At 42.1% G+C, this 19,120-nt stretch overlaps 1 long non-coding RNA gene across 1 annotated transcript in view; it reads right to left on the bottom strand.

Moving 5' to 3' along the window:
- The window catches only part of LOC140731036 (uncharacterized), a 71,676-nt gene extending 61,002 nt beyond the window's left edge, over window positions 1-10,674 (bottom strand). The window contains exons 1-2 of the long non-coding RNA XR_012099723.1: window positions 10,461-10,674; window positions 9,458-9,587 (exon numbers count right to left, since the gene is read on the bottom strand). This is a non-coding gene — a long non-coding RNA (uncharacterized lncRNA). The remainder of the gene's footprint in view (window positions 1-9,457; window positions 9,588-10,460) is intronic.
- Window positions 10,675-19,120: the final 8,446 nt, after the last annotated feature.

Below are 19,120 nucleotides of genomic sequence, written 5' to 3'. Positions count from 1 at the left end.
GTATCACCATATGACGTTTAATGGTTGGATTCTCAGGGTTTCTGTTTTCAGTTTTTGACTTTTAAGTTTTCTTCAGTGTCAATAATCCTTGGATAATTATGAAGAGTGAAAACAATCAATAAAAACTCAAACTTGCTCTCCCAACCATTTCCCAAATAGACATCCGCAAGTTGTGAACTGAAATGTGATGGAGTCAGTTTGACCTGAAGTGTTAACCTTGTTTCTCTTTCCATAGATGCTCCCTGATCTGCTGAGTGTTTCTAGCACAGCTCTATTTCAGATTTCCCAGCACCTACAACTTCCTTCAAATTTTCATACTTTTATCTTAGAATGAAAATCAGGTTTAATATCACCGTCGTACATCGTGAAATTTGTATTTTTGCAGCAGCAGTGCATTGCAATACATGATAATGTGTGCTCTGGGGTCACTGTCGACAGCTGGCTCCAGAATTCCTAGTGGCCAGTGCTACGTATTGTTCTTGTTTTAAAATGCATTTGTGAAATTATGGTGAGATGTTCAAGTTCATTTATTGATACATTTTAGCTCAGGCCATATAACCATATAAACCATATAACAATCACAGCACGGAAACAGGCCATTCCGGCCCTCCTAGTCCGTGCCGAACTCTTAATCTCACCTAGTCCCACCTACCCGCACTCAGCCCATAACCCTCCACTCCTTTCCTATCCATATACCTATCCAATTTTACCTTAAATGACACAACTGAACTGGCCTCTACTACTTCTACAGGAAGCTCATTCCACACAGCTATCACTCTCTGAGTAAAGAAATACCCCCTCGTGTTTCCCTTAAACTTTTGCCCCCTAACTCTCAAATCATGTCCTCTCGTTTGAATCTCCCCTACTCTCAATGGAAACAGCCTATTCACGTCAACTCTATCTATCCCTCTCAACATTTTAAATACCTCGATCAAATCCCCCCTCAACCTTCTACGCTCCAATGAATAGAGACCTAACTTGTTCAACCTTTCTCTGTAACTTAAGTGCTGAAACCCAGGTAACATCCTAGTAAATCGTCTCTGCACTCTCTCTAATTTATTGATATCTTTCCTATAATTCGGTGACCAGAACTGTACACAATATTCCAAATTTGGCCTTACCAATGCCTTGTACAATTTTAACATTACATCCCAACTTCTGTACTCAATGCTCTGATTTATAAAGGCCAGCGTTCCAAAAGCCTTCTTCACCACCCTATCTACATGAGACTCCACCTTCAGGGAACTATGCACTGTTATTCCTGTTATAGTTGCTTGCTTGTATGTTTGTGGGTCACCCTGCATCCGGGGTCTGTTATAATCACCTGCCCCGCATGTGTGTATCTTGGTAGTTTTCTCTCTGGGTCATTGCATTTGGTCGGTTTTGTGCTTATCACAATAAAAATGGCAGTGGAAATAAATGAGCTTTTCTCGTCTGTCATCATGGATCGATTGCTCGCCACATTGGTGTCAGGAGTGGAATTAGAAACTGAAAGTGAAATTGACAAGCTAAGACATCGGGTGGAGCGCCTTAAGACCAGGGTAATAAGTTGAGAGACTGAGTGGTCGGCTTTCCACTCACCCCTTGCCAGGCTCCTGAGGACGGGATGTCAACCGAGAGAGAGAACCTGGGAACTGAGCATTGCACCTTCACAGAGATCCCCAATGGGCCAAGTGCACCCAGGCTCCCCAAATAGGGGACATGGCGGAGCGCATCACCTGCCTCCCTCGTGGCCTGTACTGGGGAGCCCAAGACATCGGAGGACAGGAAACATGGCAGTCATCAACAATGCTGCCAGGAAAAAATGGGAGACCAATGGGCTCCAGCAATTAACACCATAGGGTCCACCCTGAAGCTCCCCAGATATGATGGTACCAACCGCCTGGAGCCTTAGCTGCCGCAAGTCAAACTTGCCACATGCACAACAGGTGGAGCCCCACCGAGACGGCAGTGCACCTTGCCCTGGTGCTGGACGAGTTGCCCTGTTGTCCTCTTTGACCTAACACCGGCTGAGCAGCATGACTACAAGGTCCTCATAATGGTGCTGGAGTGGTGTTTCAAGCTGAGGGCATTGGAGGAAAAAGAGAAGAAAGAACCGGGCAGGAGGTGGCCCCCTGTGGGAGTAAACCTGGGGGCATTTGCAGCAGACCTCCACCACTGTGCTCGGCAGGCTACCCCAGTCCCTCCCATGGCCCAGGAAGAGCTTATGCTCCATCCCTTTGTGAAGGCAATGACGCTGGAGTGCCTTCGGCAGCATGTTCACCTGACATCACCATCATCGCCGGTCGAGGTGGTGAGGGAAGAAGCTATTTTAGTCCCCCAAGGCATTCCAGAGATGCCTCACATGCTGTGAGCTGGGGTGGTGTCACCAAGGTGGAGGAGGAAACTCACGAGGAGCAGCCCGTGAGACAGGTCTGACCAGAGCCACTCCAACCCTGCTGTGTGCCACCGAGCGTTCCATGCTACCGGTGTGGCTAGGCAGGCCACATGGCCTGGAACTGCCCCACACCAGCACCACGCCACGGCCCAGCGTGGTCGCCGGGAAACGCCGAGTGGGCGGTGCCATGAGGGAAGCACCACTCGAGACCTCCAACAGAATCCTTCCATTGTCGCCTCCCCGGGTGGGCCACGGGTGAAGGACAAGGCTTAGACGTGGAATGCATGGTGCAGGACATGAGATACCGTGCATTGGTGGACGTAGGGTCAACCATCACCAACACTCTAGCTCGGCACTGGATCCGTGGCTGACCGGCAGGGCAGCTGCAAGAAGCAGAGCAACAACTGCCACCGGTCACCCCAGCACAGCACACTGTGATCAACAGCCGCATCTGCACAGTATGATGGCACTACTGCAGTGCCTTCCAGCGAGACCGTCCACTCAGTGCGAGGGCTGTGGCAGTGAAGCAGCGAGAACTCGGATCAGGGCCAGCGGCGGGTGGTGAAAAACCTGGACCAACACCTCGACATCTTCACAGCCGGGAACAAAGACTGCAGGTGCACGGGGCTGGTCCAACACCACATTAATACCAGGGATGTCCACCCCATCCTCCTGCGACCTTATCACCTGACCCTCGCCAAGTGCCAGGCAGCAGATGGCATCACTGAGCACTTAGACAACCTATGCAAAGCCCCAGTGGTGTTGGTCAGGAAGAAAGATGGGTTGTGGCAGTTCTGCATTGACCACCGCTCTCTCAAAGCTGTGACCAAGAAGGACTGCTAGCCACTGCCCTGAATTGATGATGCCCTAGACTGTATCAAGGGTTTGGCCTGTTTCAGCTCTCTCATTCTCCCCAGTGGCCACTGGCAGGTCAAACGTACCCTGGAGCCTCGGCCTAAGACTCCCTTCACCATTGGTAAAGGGCTGTGGCACTTCCAGGTAACGTTGTTAGGTCTGTGTGATACCCCAGCCGCATTCAAGGACTGATGGAGAGGGTGCTGGCTCACATTCCGTGGAACTGCAGTGTCATCTATTTGGACAATCTCCTGGTGCACGCTGCCATTTCTGATGATGCTCTTTGGAACCTGGAAGATGTCTTCGCCTGGTGGACCTGAGCCTCAAGCACACAAAATGCTGCCTGCTGCACCATCAGATGAAGTTCCTGGGGTACATGGTAAGTGCCAAAGAGGTGGCGACCGTCGACGAATGGCCCACCCATCCGCCATGTCTCTGACTCTAGCAGCTTCCTGGGGCTGGCATCATACTACCACTGGTACTACCGCTTGTACATCCCAAAAGGGGCTGGACCATCAGTCTCAGACACCAATGCACCAGTCCGTGGTCTGGGCCCCAGTATGGACCTGCTACCCCTCCCAGAAGAAGGGACTATCCCCCAAGCTAGGAAGCCATTGGAAGGGGCCAGGAGGTGCTCAACTGCATCTCTAATGTGGTATATTGGGTGCAGTTGCCCGAGTGGCAGAAGGCAGTCGTGCTGCACTGGGACTGGCTGGCATAATATCAGCTCTCGGCCACCATCGACCCAGAAAGGAAGTGACACTCCAGGGGCTCTGCCTCTTGTCTCACCAAGCGGTTCCTCTCCTGCGAGGGCACCAGAAAGCCCCCAGCACTCCAGGATGGGGCGTCGACCACCACCTGGACATTGGGACTTCGTTGTGGTCTCTGCAGTTGCTGGGGATGGCTGACCCTTAGGTGGAAGCAATGTGATGCTTTTGGCGGTGTGGTCAACAGCTCACCCCAGCATTCCTAATGACCAGCGTGATTTATTGTGCTTGTGTTAAAATGCTTTTAGGATTATGGTGGGGTGTTCGAGTTCATTTCATGTAACATTTTAGGTTGGTTTATACAGTTGCTTGCATGTGTATTTGTGGATCACCCTGACTCTAACCGGGGTGTGCAAGAGTGGGTTTTCTCCCTGGTCATAGCGCCCAGTCTGTTTTTGTGCTGGTCACAATGCTAAACAAATTTTCTCATCTGAAATCATGGATGAAATGCTCGCTACAATATTCATCGTGTTCAGGGACAGCATTTGCAATTTATTCCTCATTGGTTGATAGGACAAAAATAGGCTAAAGTAAAAGGAAAGAAATTATAATGAATAGATGCTGAAGAAAGGAGAAAATAACTTCAAGTCCAAAGAGAATACCACTGACATAATTGAACAAAAGCAAGGCCTTATTCATGAAATTCTAAGGGCTTTGAGCCTTTATAGAAGTGGATTCAAAATGAAGTTCGATTTATACAACAAAGTAGCTTCAGTTGTTGGATTCCTTCTCCTTTAATTACTTCAGAGACAATGAAGATGAATATGATTCCCCCTTAATTTGCTTTTACTTGAAAGGATATTGTACAGAATTAGTAGCTTGAAGGGCAGTTTGCTGTTTTTTTAAATTGAGAAGAGGAAATATTTAAATAATCAGTGTGTGGCTCACATAGCCAGTAATATACTTTCCTGACAATGTGTTTTTAAGCTGCAAACATCTGCAATATATACAGCAAATAGTGCTGGACTCTTTTGATGCTCGTGGACCTGAATGAGATATTTTTTCCAAAAATTGAAATGGACCTGATTAAAGGACGTGATGGCCTTTTAGAACAAAGGTGTAATGTCTGCTATTTACATTCATGTGTTTGTGGTTTTTTTTGCAGCAGTTTGGTAATTATCAGGGCAACACTGAACCAAGATTAGAAATAATTGAACATCAGGGGTAGGAGAAACAGTATGCTACAGGTTACTTAATTTGCTCTGGTCAACCCAACAAAGTACTGCAATTCAACACTTCTCAATCGACCTCAGGAACTGCCAGAAAACAAGTAGTAGATTTTCATGATTGGGACAGCAAGAGGACTAGTCTTGGAGTTCAGAGACAAACAGTATTCAGGAGGCTTTCTGTGGCAGCGCACAGTGAGTGTCTTGTTGTCCAAAGGGAAAACATTTTCCTTGAAGATCTTCACCCATTAATGGCCGTGAAGCACTCCTTCACTAACAAAGAACATTAAATCCCTGCCTCAGTTCTGTATGAAATCCTGCAGCTCTACTGGAACACAATCCAACCTCTACAATCAAATGTCAGTCCCATCTCCTGATGGGATACTCTTGGCAAACATCACTGAATTATATGGTGTGAACCGATCCTAGCAATGGAACCCCAGACCTCAACCTTTCAGGGAAAGCTCAAACAAATTCGAGCCGACTGCTGGTGTAACCAATAGTTCCATAAGTGGAAACTGAGACACAAGGTAAATTGTGATGACTGTACAAGTCAAGCATATCTCATGGCATCTGTTCCAGGTGGTACCACAACCATTCACAAAATCAATTGAACAATTGAATGGGCTGTCATCATGACATCAGACTATGCTAGCTTCCCTAAACATACAGACATGTGTTTTGTCCATATGTCTGCAAGGCTTTCCCTTCTTATTTGTATCATCACACCAGTTTTTCAAATCCCCAAATGTCTTTGATCCTCAAGTTCAAGGGAGAGTTATTTCTGAATGGAACATGGCAGCTATTGTCACACGGTGGGGGCAAGGGTGCTGGGAGAGGACCCACAAGCAGGACACAAAACACGTCTTTCTTAGGTTCAATAAAATAGCGTTTATTACTCGCTACACAGAGAACCGGGAAATCAAGGAGGACAAAGAGGAACACGAAACTCAGACTAGGAGACTAGGGAGTTGGATCGCCGTGGACCTTGGACTTGGAAACTGGGAACTTGGACCACCGCGGATCTTGGACTTGGACTTTGGGAACATGGATTGTCGTGGACCTTGGACTTGGATACTGGAACTTGGACCACCATGGACCTTGGACTTTGAGACTAGGACCTTGAATCGCCACAGCCAGACGTGGACACCATGGGTCGCCTCAGCCAGAACGTGGACACTCAACCACAGGACCGGAACGTTGAGCCAGGTCTCCGCCTTCAACTCAGGCACCGAGCCGGGACTCTTCTTCGAATGACAGACACAGACACTGGGCATGAACATCGAGCCAGGACTCCACCTTTAACTCAGGCACTGAGCCGGGACTCTTCTTTGAGGGGCAGACACGGACACTGGGCATGAACATTGAACCAGGACTCCACCTTCAACTCAGGCACTGAGGCACCATCAATAACTCTCTCTGAGACGTGAAGGCGAGATATCAGCTTTTATTGACTGGAAGAAAGAACAAGCAGTAGTTGACCACCATACTACATCCTGGAGACTGAGGGCCGGGCCCAGGCCTCAATCGCCTTTATACTGGGGTCTGTGGAAGGAGCCACGGTCAGTGGGAGGGGCCACAGGAGCAGTCAGCAGGGGGCGTGTCCAGACAGGTACATGTAGTTCACCACAGGCACCAAGCCGGGACACCTCTTCAAGGGATAGACACAGACACGGGGCATGAACATCGAGCCAGGACTCTGCCTTCAACTCACCTCTGGCAGTTTGACCTTGCCCGGACCCACTCTGGAGAAGGAAGGTGAATTGCCGGAACTCCGATGCGGGCTGGATAACTCTGGCTTGTGGTAGCGACGGCGACTTGCTAATGCTTCCTAACACTCTCGCCCCGGACGGCTAAAGCCAGGGGCTTATAAGCTGCTGGTTCGGGTCGAGAGTAGATTACCTTAATGGCCAAGCTCAAGGGACACATGAAACGGAATTAGAAGGGAACAAGGAGTCAATGGTCCGGATCATAACGCAACCTAACTAAATTTAAAGGGGAACCGATCTGGACCATGACAGCTATGTCTTCATCTGTCAGGTACCTAAGCTCTGTATTTCTTTCCTAAGCCTCTCCTCTTCATTTTTTTGTTAACTGCTTTATATCTTGTTGCTTTTTGTCAGATTTTATTTTATTTCAGTCCTCCATGTGCATCTTGAGAAGTTTTACTGCATTAAGAGTCTATATGGACATAATCTGGATATCAGAAGGGCCAGATCATCCATATAAATTTGATTGCCATTGCTTTGTTCCTTGAATTTGAAATCTTGATTTATTTGTATCATTTTACTTACTTTTATTCTGTCTGTAAGAGTTACATTGTGCAAGATAAAACAAAATGAATTATGAATGAAATAAATGCCTCCTTATGAAGCAGGAGTAAACCAAGGCAACTGGATTGCTGTGTTGTCTAGAAGATGTTTTGCCACTCATCTGAGAGGCTTCTTCAGACACAAACTCCACCTTATTTATGACAAGCATGAAGCCGAAAGAAAAGCTGGAAATGCTTAGCAGTTCAGGCAGCACCTTTGAAGGGAGAAACTGAGTTAAATCTAAAGGTTGATGAGCTTGTGTATCACCTGAAATGAACTATTTCATATACAGAGAAAGAGGGGTGCGAGTGGAGAGAATGAGATGTAGAGTTTCTGTTGCTGTGTTCTGGAAAGTTTATCTGTCAACTCAGAGTTGGAAACATAGCAGATGTGAGAATCTGGTGTAAAAAAGCGATTTGCTGGAGGAGCTCAACAGGTTGAGTGACATCTTTGGAGCACAAAGAATTGTCAATGTTTCAGATCAAGACAATGCATTAGGACTAACTGGCTAGCATGTCCGACTGCTTGCAGATGTGAATGTACTTTTGGACCATATTTTCAAGTGTTTTCATGAATCTAATATTAAAAAGAAACATGAAATATGATATCTTTTAAAATCTGCCTCAAATCAGGCTCATTAAAACTATTATTCTTCACTTTGAAATCAAAAACAAAGTTAACACTCGTCTCAGCTCCAAATTTCTTTTTTGGCATAAATATGAAGATCTTATCTCGGTTTACTTGTCCAAGCCTTGAATTCAACATGGATTTATAATAATTCTTATAGCTTCTTTTTAAAGCAAAGCCTTAATGTTACATATTTCTAAGTAAAGTACATTACAAAATTAATATTCTGTGTGTCTAGAGTGTCTAGGTGCGGGCAGGGAGTCCAGCAGGAGTGAAGATATTTGTACAGCTTTGCTTTATAATTTTCATCATGCTGAGTTAGGGAGACAAGATATATAGAACCATCAGTTAGAACAACCAATATAATTATGGAATGTTGGCTTAAAAGGATCTTTTCTAAGGAAGCTTAGTCTTCCAAGTAAGCAAGACTCATTATGTAGCCCAAAGCAGCCATTTATAAAGAAATGCCATCTCATTACAAGTTACTTTGGCTAGCATTTTGGCCATTTCATCTTCGCAAAAAATAGAGCCAGTCTTGGTTAAGAAAGAGACCAAGGGAAGTTTAAGGAAAACTGGATGAGTTATCAGAAGCTTTATAAATGCAGAATGGGTGTGAGATATAGGAGATAAATGACCGCTCATTGATCAGAATTGTAATGATAGTTATTTTTTTCCAGTGATGTCTTCTTGCTCTTCTTTTGGATTTCATGAATTGATGGAAAACTTGGGGGATGAACATTTGCCCAGATAATGATGTGAATATTTCTTGTACATCCCCTTGTGAAGGAAAAGTGTGTGTGTGTGTGTGTGTGTGTGTGTGTGTGTGTGTGTGTGTGTGTGTGTGTGTGTGTGTGTGTGTGTGTGTGTGTGTGTGTGTGTGTGTGTGTGTGTGTGTGTGTGTGCTTCCACATGATTGAGAGTACAGGGTCAATCAATAACTCACATTTACCTATAGAGCTAGATGTCAACAAAGAGCTGAGAGCCATGATTCCACTTCCTTTTACAGGGACTGTCTGCAATTGAATTTGGGATTTGTATCACAGGGAAACAATGAGAGAGTGGGAGGGTGAGGAAGCCAAAAAGAGAAAGGGTGGAATGGAGAAAGAAGGATGGAGGGAGAGGGAGAATGGGACTGAGGTAAAGTGAAGGGGTGAGAGAGAGAAGGAGGGTAAGGGTAGAATGGAAGGATGGAGGTAACTAAGGGGGAAGAGAAAGGAAGAGAATGTAGGGTAGAAGGAAAGGAAGAGTTAGGGATAGGAAGGGAAACTGATCACATATCCCTTTGCTCAGATTGTCTGAAATTGAATTTGAATCTTGAACCTTCTGACTCATGATTAAACCTTTACCTCATACCTCTCTTTCTTTATAAATCCACTTCCAATTAAAGCTGAAAAGCACCATTTCACCCTCAATGATGTCATGAAGTGAATGTTTCCGAAGTAAGTTTTATTGTAAAGGTAAATAATTCCATCCAAATCCCAATCTGAAAGGAAAAAGGGTGAGAGAAATCAAACAATAATATTTCTCCCATTCCACTTTTGCAAATTGTTACATTGGCTTTGCTAAGTGATATGCAAGGTTTAAGCATTTTCTTCATAATTTAAAATTAATCCATCTTGGCTTCCAAAATTAATAAGACAGTTTTGCAATATCAGTGCCAGCATAATCATCAGACTCTGTTATAACATCTATAAAAGAGTTAGAAAAATATATTATTCTGTTTATTCCATTATAATGAAGTACTGTATCTTTTTACCAAAGGCCAATGCACTATCATATCAGAGTTTCAATATTTGGGTGACCTTTATCTGAATTGATGAATAATTACCTAGAAACAATAATTATCACACTCTTTAATGGGAATTCTGCCAGTTGAAAGATGAACTGAAAGTGGGTTTTTTTCTGCTTTTGAGTTGAATACTAATTTTCACTCTGTTCAAAATAAGCTGGAGCATATCAAATAATGAAATTGAAATGCATCCTTGATATCTGAGTGTGCTTTTTTTCCAAAAGCATGTGTAGAATAGATATAAGCCAGCTAAACAACCTGTAACATTTTCTGCATGAAGTCTTGCTCTGAGTGCATAACTTTACTGATCATAACAACCAATTATACTGGCATAATTTTTATAATACTTGCACACTCAAACTGAAGATAGGCATCAAGATCAACGATTCCAGCAGTTTTATTTCAGTGATCAAAGAGAGGGAAGAACAACATCCACTATTTTATTACATTTAAGGATAAACAATGAAAATCCAATTCATGTAACACCTTGATAAACATTATCCAAATACATTACTGCAGGGTATGATACAAAGGGAGAAGCAAGACCAGTGGGTCCATCAACCTTACCTCGGTAGTGTTGTAGTTAGCACAAAACTTTATGGCACCAGCTGTCAAACTGGGGCTTGAATGCCATCTCTGTCTGTAAGGAGATTCTCCTGGATGCTCTGGTTTCCTCCCACGTTCATTACAGTTTGGGTTTGTGAATTCTGGGGATGTCCTGTTGGTGCCAGGAGTATGGTGACACTTTCAGCATCCCAGCACAATCCTCACAGCTTTGATTTGACACAAACAACACATTTCATCATGTGATTCAAAGTTTGAAGTTAATAACTCATCAGGGGTGATTGATAAGTTTGTGACCTAAGGTAGAAGGAGATGAGTTATTAACTTCAAACATTCTGCATAATCACTCAAAGAGTTTACCTGCATGTGCATGTAACGGGAGCTGTATAACATCTCCTTCTACCTTAGGCCACAACCTTATCAATCACCCCTGCTGTGAACACTTTCTGGAGGTCCAAGATCCGTATGCTCCACGACCGCTGCACTAAGTGTGTAAATGTAGGAGGGGACTATGTTGAAAAATAAATGTGCTAGGTTTTTTAAAATTGACTCCTTCTACCTTAGGCTATGAACTTATCAATCACCCCCTGTAAGGTGTTACCAGAGATAACGTGGCTGGATCTAAAATCGCCAACACAGTTTATGTGAGAATTAATTCAGAAGACACATGACAGTCAGAAGGGTATGAAGAAATGCTACTGGAATGACCACTGCAAATGTTTAGAATGAATGTTGTCAACATACTGAGAAACCTAATATTGCGGAACACAAAGAAGAGATGATACCTACAGAAATACCTTGCAGACCATGGCATAACATGGTGCTGTTTAATTCCCACACAACCAGATATGGTAACTCATGGATATAACCTACCTCAGCTACACAATCATCAGAGGACACGCAACAAGAACCACAACAGTTTGAATCCTATTTTCAGAATAAGTGAGTGCAGAAGAACTGGTGTGCAATAATGAAATCCGTAAGAATAGAAAAAGAGCAGGAATAAGCCACATTGTCTGTCAAGTCTGAATGGCAACTCAAAATGATCATGGCTGATTTATCCAGGGACTCATCTCCTCTTCTCTGCCAGTCTTCCCAAGTCCTCAATTTCCTAATCTTTTGATTTTTTTCATCAATTTCATCTTTAAGTAGGACCAAATACTTACACAACACATGGGTGTTGAAGTTTCCAGAGAATCACCAGACAACTCACTTCCAGAATATTTAGAGCTATCAAAGTGATACAAATGTACTGCTGTTTACATATCTTCATACTGGCAGTGATAAAAAAAAAACATGGACAGCCATGTCCAAACAGTCAGGAGGATTATTTTTCAAAAACTGGAAGTCAGATCCATGCTTTGCATAACTGCACTTCCAGTCAACTCTTCTCTTAAGGCCCAGATGATGTTGGCAGCATCTACAGGAGGTGCTGCCTCAAAAGGAAACATCCATCATCAAACATTGTCACTATCTGAGCCATGCCATCTTCTTGCAGAAGATACAGGAGCCTCAAGTCCCACATTACCAGGTTCAAGAACAGCTTCTTCCCTTCAACCATTCACTTCTTCAACAAACCAACACAATCCTAATCACCAAACACAAGGAAATCTGCAGATGCTGGAAAGTCAAACAATACACAAAAAATGCTGGTGGAACACAGCAGGCCAGGCAGCATCTATAAGGAGAAGCACTGTCGACGTTTCGGGCCAAGACCCTTCGTCCTGATGCTTCCAATCCTAATCACTACAGTTTAGCAGCACTCTAACCACTTTGATCACTTTGTAGTATAGTGGACTTTTTCTTTCTTTTTGTTTTAATGCTGTTCTTTGTGGTAAAAAAATTCTGTCTAGCTTATGTTGATGATTTTCTTGTGAATACTGCTCATGGCACACGCCTGTGATGCTGCTGCAAGTTTTTCATTGCACCATATACAAGAGCATATGACGATAAACTAACTTTGAAATGGCATAAAGTACAAAGCAAACTTGACCAGCATATTTATACCCTCCGCAAGACAAAAAAGAAAGACCAAAGCTGCTTGATGCACAAGTGAAGGAAGGCCTGCACTTCAGCAATTATTCTGAATCATGACTGACTTAAGGCAAAACAGTGGCACTGCTGCTTACAGTATAAAGCTTGGAGTTCAATCTTGATCATGGTGTTGGCTGTGTGGAGTTTGCACGTAGTCCCTGTGGACATGTGGGTTTCTTCTGAGTGCTGCAGTTGCCACTCACGATGCAAAAATGTGCTGATTGTTGGATTAATCAGTCACTGTAAATTACCCCCTAGTGTTTATGAGCATGCTAGAAACTGTGGGTGTTGGGGGTGAGAAGAATGCTGGGAAAATAAAAAGGATTAATATGAGTTTAAATACGTGGTTGACAGTCAGCATGGAATCAAAGAGTGGAAGGGCCTGTTTCCATTCTGTGTCTCTATGACTTGTTAGAGAGCAAGCAATACGTGTGCAGGAGCCAGTTCTGAAAAGCAGGAACTCATTTAAGGTCAGTGATAAAGGTGATGCCTCATGATCATCCATCCTCGAAGACTAAGAGAGGCATACAGATAGAATGGAAATAAAATCATCTCCCACATTCACAAGACTCAAGATAGAAGATAACAGTGGTAATACCTGCAACACCAATTTTATTTTCTACACTGATACAGTTAGCAGACATCACATCATCAACACAAGGCATTCATTCATTATCAAAAAGGGTGACTTGTTTAAGGTCACAAAGTGAAGGTGCAACTTCTTCCCATCTCATCAACAAAATATGGTAAATTGTAATAGAGTTTAATCTAAGTTTATAAAGGCATCATTCAGGTTATAGATTCTAAGGAAATAGTTAGAGAAACAAAAGGAAAAAATTACATTATTGAAAAAAATATATAGTGATCAATACAGCAAATTCTCAACAGGTAAAAGTTCATTTTGGAAATTGTGGGAAACTCCTACATAAGGTGATATTACTCAAGCTATATGCATGCTTTCTATTTTATTTAAAATTGATGATAGTAGGTTCTATCCTATCATATCCCATACACTGCAATCTGCAATGGAAAATATATGTCAATGTATTAAATACCCTCTTCTAAAATAAAATTAAACTTGTGGATTAATCAAAAAATAATTGAACATTAACCTGACATTGCTTAATCCTAGTGTTGGTTCACTTATATAAGGAGATGGTGATGTAAAAGGGAACAATGGTTAACTAACCAGTTGAAGAAGGAAAAGAGGAGAAACTAATGAGACTGGGTGATAGTTGTGCCAATGCTGCTGAAGAGGAAGATGCCAATGACTGTTAAATTTTCATTATTAAGTTGTCCAGTGGTCTGCACAGGAGCCTTTCATTTCATCTGACTTAGAGGATACTGCTGACCTTTTTTTAAGCTTTGTAATCTAGTGTTGAAGTTCCAGATGCCTCAGTTAATTTTTTCACAGTTCATCCTCCAGGGGATCATCTGCTTGGGTCTCTTCAGCAACTGTTTGAAGCTTTCTTCCATTATATCTGGATGTTGCCTGTCCTACTGCGCACTTTCAGTTCTTTGTATGTTCCTCAAGATTCCAGCATCTGCAACATTCTGTGTCTGTGTTATATTTTTGTTCAATGAGATTCCAGCAACAGTTTGACATCATTGACTTTCACCTCAGGTTTAATTTGATTTGATGAGTTAGCACCGCATCTTCATCGACCAGTGCACTTCGTTTCCTCAAACTGCTTGAAACCACGTACAAACCGATGGCATAAGTTATTTCAAACTCCTTTCATACGTTTATGATACCTTGATGTACTTAATGGCCTCAGTGATGTTAGAGTCCTTCTAAATTTCTTTCACTGTAAAACCAAAGTGTAACCAACAGAAAGCTCACAAAGTAATGCACACAAAATGCTGTGGGAACTCGAAAGGTCAGGCTGGATCTCTGGAGAGGAATAAAGAGTTGACATTTTGAGCAAGACCCTTCTCAGGACTGGAAAGGAAAGGGGAACAGACCAAAATACAAACTTGGGAGAGGGAAAGGAGTGCAAGCTGGAAGGTGATAGGTGAAGCCAGATTAGGAGGAAGGTAGGTGAGTAGGCGAGAAGGTAGGACGAAGTGAGCTGGGAGGTGACAGGTGGAAAAGGTAAAGGACTGAATGAGAAAGAATCTGATAGAAGAGGAGACTGCAGCATGGGAGAGAGGGAATGAAAAGGGGCACCAGAGGGGTGGTGGGAAGGTGAGTAGGAGAAGGGCTAAAAGGGATTGGAAAAGCAAGGTGGGGGTGGGAGAAATTACTGGAAATCGATGTTCATGCCACCATGTTGGGAGCTATCCAACCTGAGGGAGGCCTTGTTGTGACAGTAGAGGAGGCCATGAACTGATATGTAGGAATGGGAATGGGGAGTGGAATTAAAATGGTTGCCCACCAGGAAATCCTTCCTTTCTCTCATGATCCTCTCTTCTCTCCTATCAGATTCCTTCTTCTTCGGTCATTTAACTTTTCCACCTATCACCTCCATGCTTCTCACTTCATCCACCCTCCTACCTTCCCTCTCATCAGGCTTCACCTGTTACCTTTGCTTTTACTCCATCCCCTCTCCCCACCTTCTTATTCTGGATACTTCCCCTTCCTTTCCTGTTCTAATGAAAGGTCTCAGCCAGGAACATCTGCTCTTTCTTCCTCTTCAGAGATGTTGCCTGAACTGCTGAGTTCCTCCGAAATTTTGTGTGTGTTTCTCTAGATTTCCAGCATCTTAAGAATCTCTTGTGCCTATAGAAACATCACAATACTGCTACTGAAGAAATCTAGAGGCATTGTGCACATAATGTTTGGTTTGTGCCTCAGTGTGATTATTTGAATACAAAGGAAAAGTGGACCTATTCAGATTTTGGGGAAAGAATATCTACATTGAAGGAATAATCATATTCTGTGGAAGAAAAATATATGCTGCTCTATCGGATAAGTAGTAGGTTTACAAATATGACTGCTCTGCTTCAATGTATCAGACTCCTCCACTTGATTCAGCCAACAGTGACTAAGTCTCATTGAAATCTACGGCCATTAACCTCCTGCTCTCATTCTGATAGACTGCAGATTTATTTTACTGCTATTAATAAAGTTTTCCTTATTTATGGAATGAAACAATATTTTGTGGCATATTTCATAGCCTCAGGACATTTCCAAGAGATTTAAATGCAATCAAGTACTTTTGAAGTGCTGCCTGTCATAATGTTCTTGAACAAATTTAGATTTTCTACTTGTTTATATGACCACTGTTGAGATTGTTACATATTCCAAAACCAAATTGATTTAATGAATCTTACTTACACTGAGTAACTGACTCTTCAATGAATTCAGAACTGTAATCATTTTATTGCAAGAGTGTTGGATTGGTCCATCTAACAATTACATATTATTCAAAGTCCAGAATAAATTTATTATCAAAGTATGTATGTGGCACCATATAAAACCTTAAGACATAGGAGCAGTATTAGGCCATTTGGCCCATCGAGTCTGCTCTGCTGTTTTATCATGGCTGATCCATTTATCTCTCAACCCCATTTTACTGCTGATGCACCATCAATAACTCTCGGAGACGTGAGGCGAACGATGGGCTTTTATTAGCAGCAAAACGGAGCACAGCATCTCGGAGATTGAGGGGGGAGCAGTGCCCCAATCGCCTTTATACAGGGGTCTGTGGGAGGAGCCACAGGAGCAGTCAGCAGAAGGGCGTGTCCAGACAGGTATACATAGTTTATCACAACTGCCTTCTCCCCGTAGCCTTTTTCACCTTGACTAATCAAGAACCTATCAACTTCCAGCTTAAATACACCCAATGTCCTGGCCTTTGCAGCCATCAATGGCAACAAATTCCACAGATTCACCACCCTCTGGCTAAAGAAATTCCCCCTCATCTCCATACCAAATGCATGTCCCTCTATTCTGAGGTTGTACCCTCTGGTCCTAGATTCCCCCAGCACAGGAGACATCTTCTCCGCATTAACTCTGTCTAGGCCTTTCAACACTTGATAGGCTTCAAGGAGATCCCATTCTTCTAAATTCCAGTGGATAAAGGCCCAGAGCCATCAATCGCTCCTCATGTGATAAGCCTTTCAATCTCAGAATCATTCTCATGAACCTATTCTACCTTAAGATTCACTTTCTTAGAACAAAGAAATACAATAGAAACAATGGAAAACTACACAAAGAGACTGACAAACAATCAATATTTAAAGGAAGACAAACTGCAAATAAAAAAATAAAAAAAGTAAATAAATAATGCTGAGAACGAGTTGTAGAATCCTTTCAAAGTGAGTCCATAGGTTGTGGAATCAGTTCAGAGTTGAAGTGAGTGAAGTTATCCACATTGGTTCCAGAGCATTATGACTGAAGGGTAATAACTGTTTCTGAACCTGTTGGTGTAGCACCTAAAACCCCTGTACCTCCTTCCCTAGAAGGTTAATTTACAGGTTGACTTTTTGGTAAAGAAGGCAAATGCAATGTTGACATTAGTTTCAAGGGGAATGGACTATAAAAGCAAGGAGATAATGCTGAGGCTTTATAAGACGTTAGTCAGGCCGCACTTAGAGTATTCTCAGAGCTTCTTAATAGAGGAGGGAGAGCTGGTGAGCTTCAAGGAAGGAATCAGTCTTTCATGCCTAGACAGTGATGACATGGCTATCTCTAACTGGGACAATAAAATTAAGATTCTACTACAGTTAGAGTTAAAATTTTAGCAGGAGAGGAATAGAGTTAGAGTTAGATAAATAAAGTGATAACTGTCCAGAAGTTTTTGAATGGGTGCTTGATGATCTTGTGAGATGAAGGACCGTTTCATTTTTTAAAGACTATAAAGACAGAGCAAATTTTGTGGGCAGATAAACGAAAGTAATATTCTAGATCAATGACCTTTTTTCAGAATTATTTCATCATCTGACATCCAGTTTAGAGCAATACATAGATTAACGGGAGATACATTGCTGGGAATTGTTTTAAAATAGCGGGAGTATTGTCACAGAAATACTTGTATACAAGCACAAGAATTTCAAGATCAAGGCTGTGTTCGATTATTACGGTGTCAGCTGCTAGTGAACTTTAGGATTCAATATGGATTTAGAAGGTGAGCTTATTATAAATTGGCAAACTCCTGCTTGGAAGTTTGGTTCTGAATAGAAATTAGGTAACGGAAAAACAATGTAATTGTATGCACAATGTGGGCAGGTGCAGAAATTACTGTGAATCCTTCACCTGAATGCAGCTAATGGATAAATCAACAGAATTAAACTCCTGTCACTTTTCTTTTTCTTTGAACATCAATCAAGTGACCCAATAGAGGGGAGAATGAGTAAACCCAGAGGCAATTCCCATTGACAAGCCAAGCCAACAAATTGTGCTAAAAATTCATGTTACGTGCCAAAGTAAATCGGGTGATAATGGAAAGGTCAGTTGATATACAGAGTGCTTAATGTGTTGTGCCAATAATTCTAATAGGATTAAATATCAGGTGGTGTATATCATGTAGTTATCTAAAATCACTATTTACAAACACTACTCAGACTAATTTTATTCTCCACTGAATTCAGAAAGTCAGAAGACATTTGAACATTTTTTCTCGTATAATTAAACATTTGCAAATATCCAGGTAGTCTTTTACAGTAATCACAAAACAATTCAGCAAGCAGAGTTTGTTTCTATGACTCCAATTTTTAATATTGGCAGCAAAATGATAAGGGATATTCAGCTCCAAACAATGTCAGCTTGATTCTGGAATGTAGCCAGACAGAATATTTTTCATGGACTTTGGAGGAAAATCAAATCATAAGCCAATGAATAGCAATCTACTTTAGCATTTAGTCAAGTGGTTGTTGAGATTAATTGAACAATTGAACTAATGTACTGTGTCACGGATAAATATTTTGGGTGCTGAGACATTTGATGTTCCATGCAATTAATGTTTTAGCTAGAGTTCATTTTTTATTGTTCTTCTGTCATTTTGTTGTTGCAAATTATAGTTAAAATTTTGTGAAATAAAAACCTATCTTTTAGAGAATGCAATCATAGTATTTTGGATGTACTGAAATACAATTTCTGCTTATAGTTTGAATTCTAACGAACCCTTCATTACAATCATGATCATACATGGATGCATTCCATTTTAAAATACTTCTGGAATTCCTGTGGCTGTTAAAAATGCTTAATAAGTCCAAGTTGTTTCATTCTGCATATCATGCATTAGGAATTGCTGCTTAGGGAAAACATCATTTTGAAATTGTACCCATAGTACCACATCTTTTAATGAGCTATTTTAGCAGGAGAGGAATAAAGATCATGAATCTCTGAACTATTCCTCTAGAATATATGGTTATGCAAATATCAGGCTATAGTATCTGAAAGCTTATCCACATAATATATAGACTAATATTTACAGCAGTCCTGACTAAACACTCAAATTACTACTAAGACTCACACTTCAGTATAATGAGAATGCATTCATTTTAGCTGGGCCAGTGATTAATGCAGGATCAGGACTAATCAAGCCTGAGCAAATTTGCATTTTTGCAAGACTATCCTCAATACTTCATAAAGCATAATGAATCGTTTCTATGCTTGAAGTATGAATTATGCTACCTTTGCTATTCCAAAAATCTATTCCCATAAATAATGAAATAAATATTGT

Source organism: Hemitrygon akajei, chromosome 7, assembly GCF_048418815.1.
Source record: "Hemitrygon akajei chromosome 7, sHemAka1.3, whole genome shotgun sequence".
NCBI lineage: Eukaryota > Metazoa > Chordata > Chondrichthyes > Myliobatiformes > Dasyatidae > Hemitrygon > Hemitrygon akajei.
This window is presented reverse-complemented; position numbering and strand designations above follow the sequence as displayed.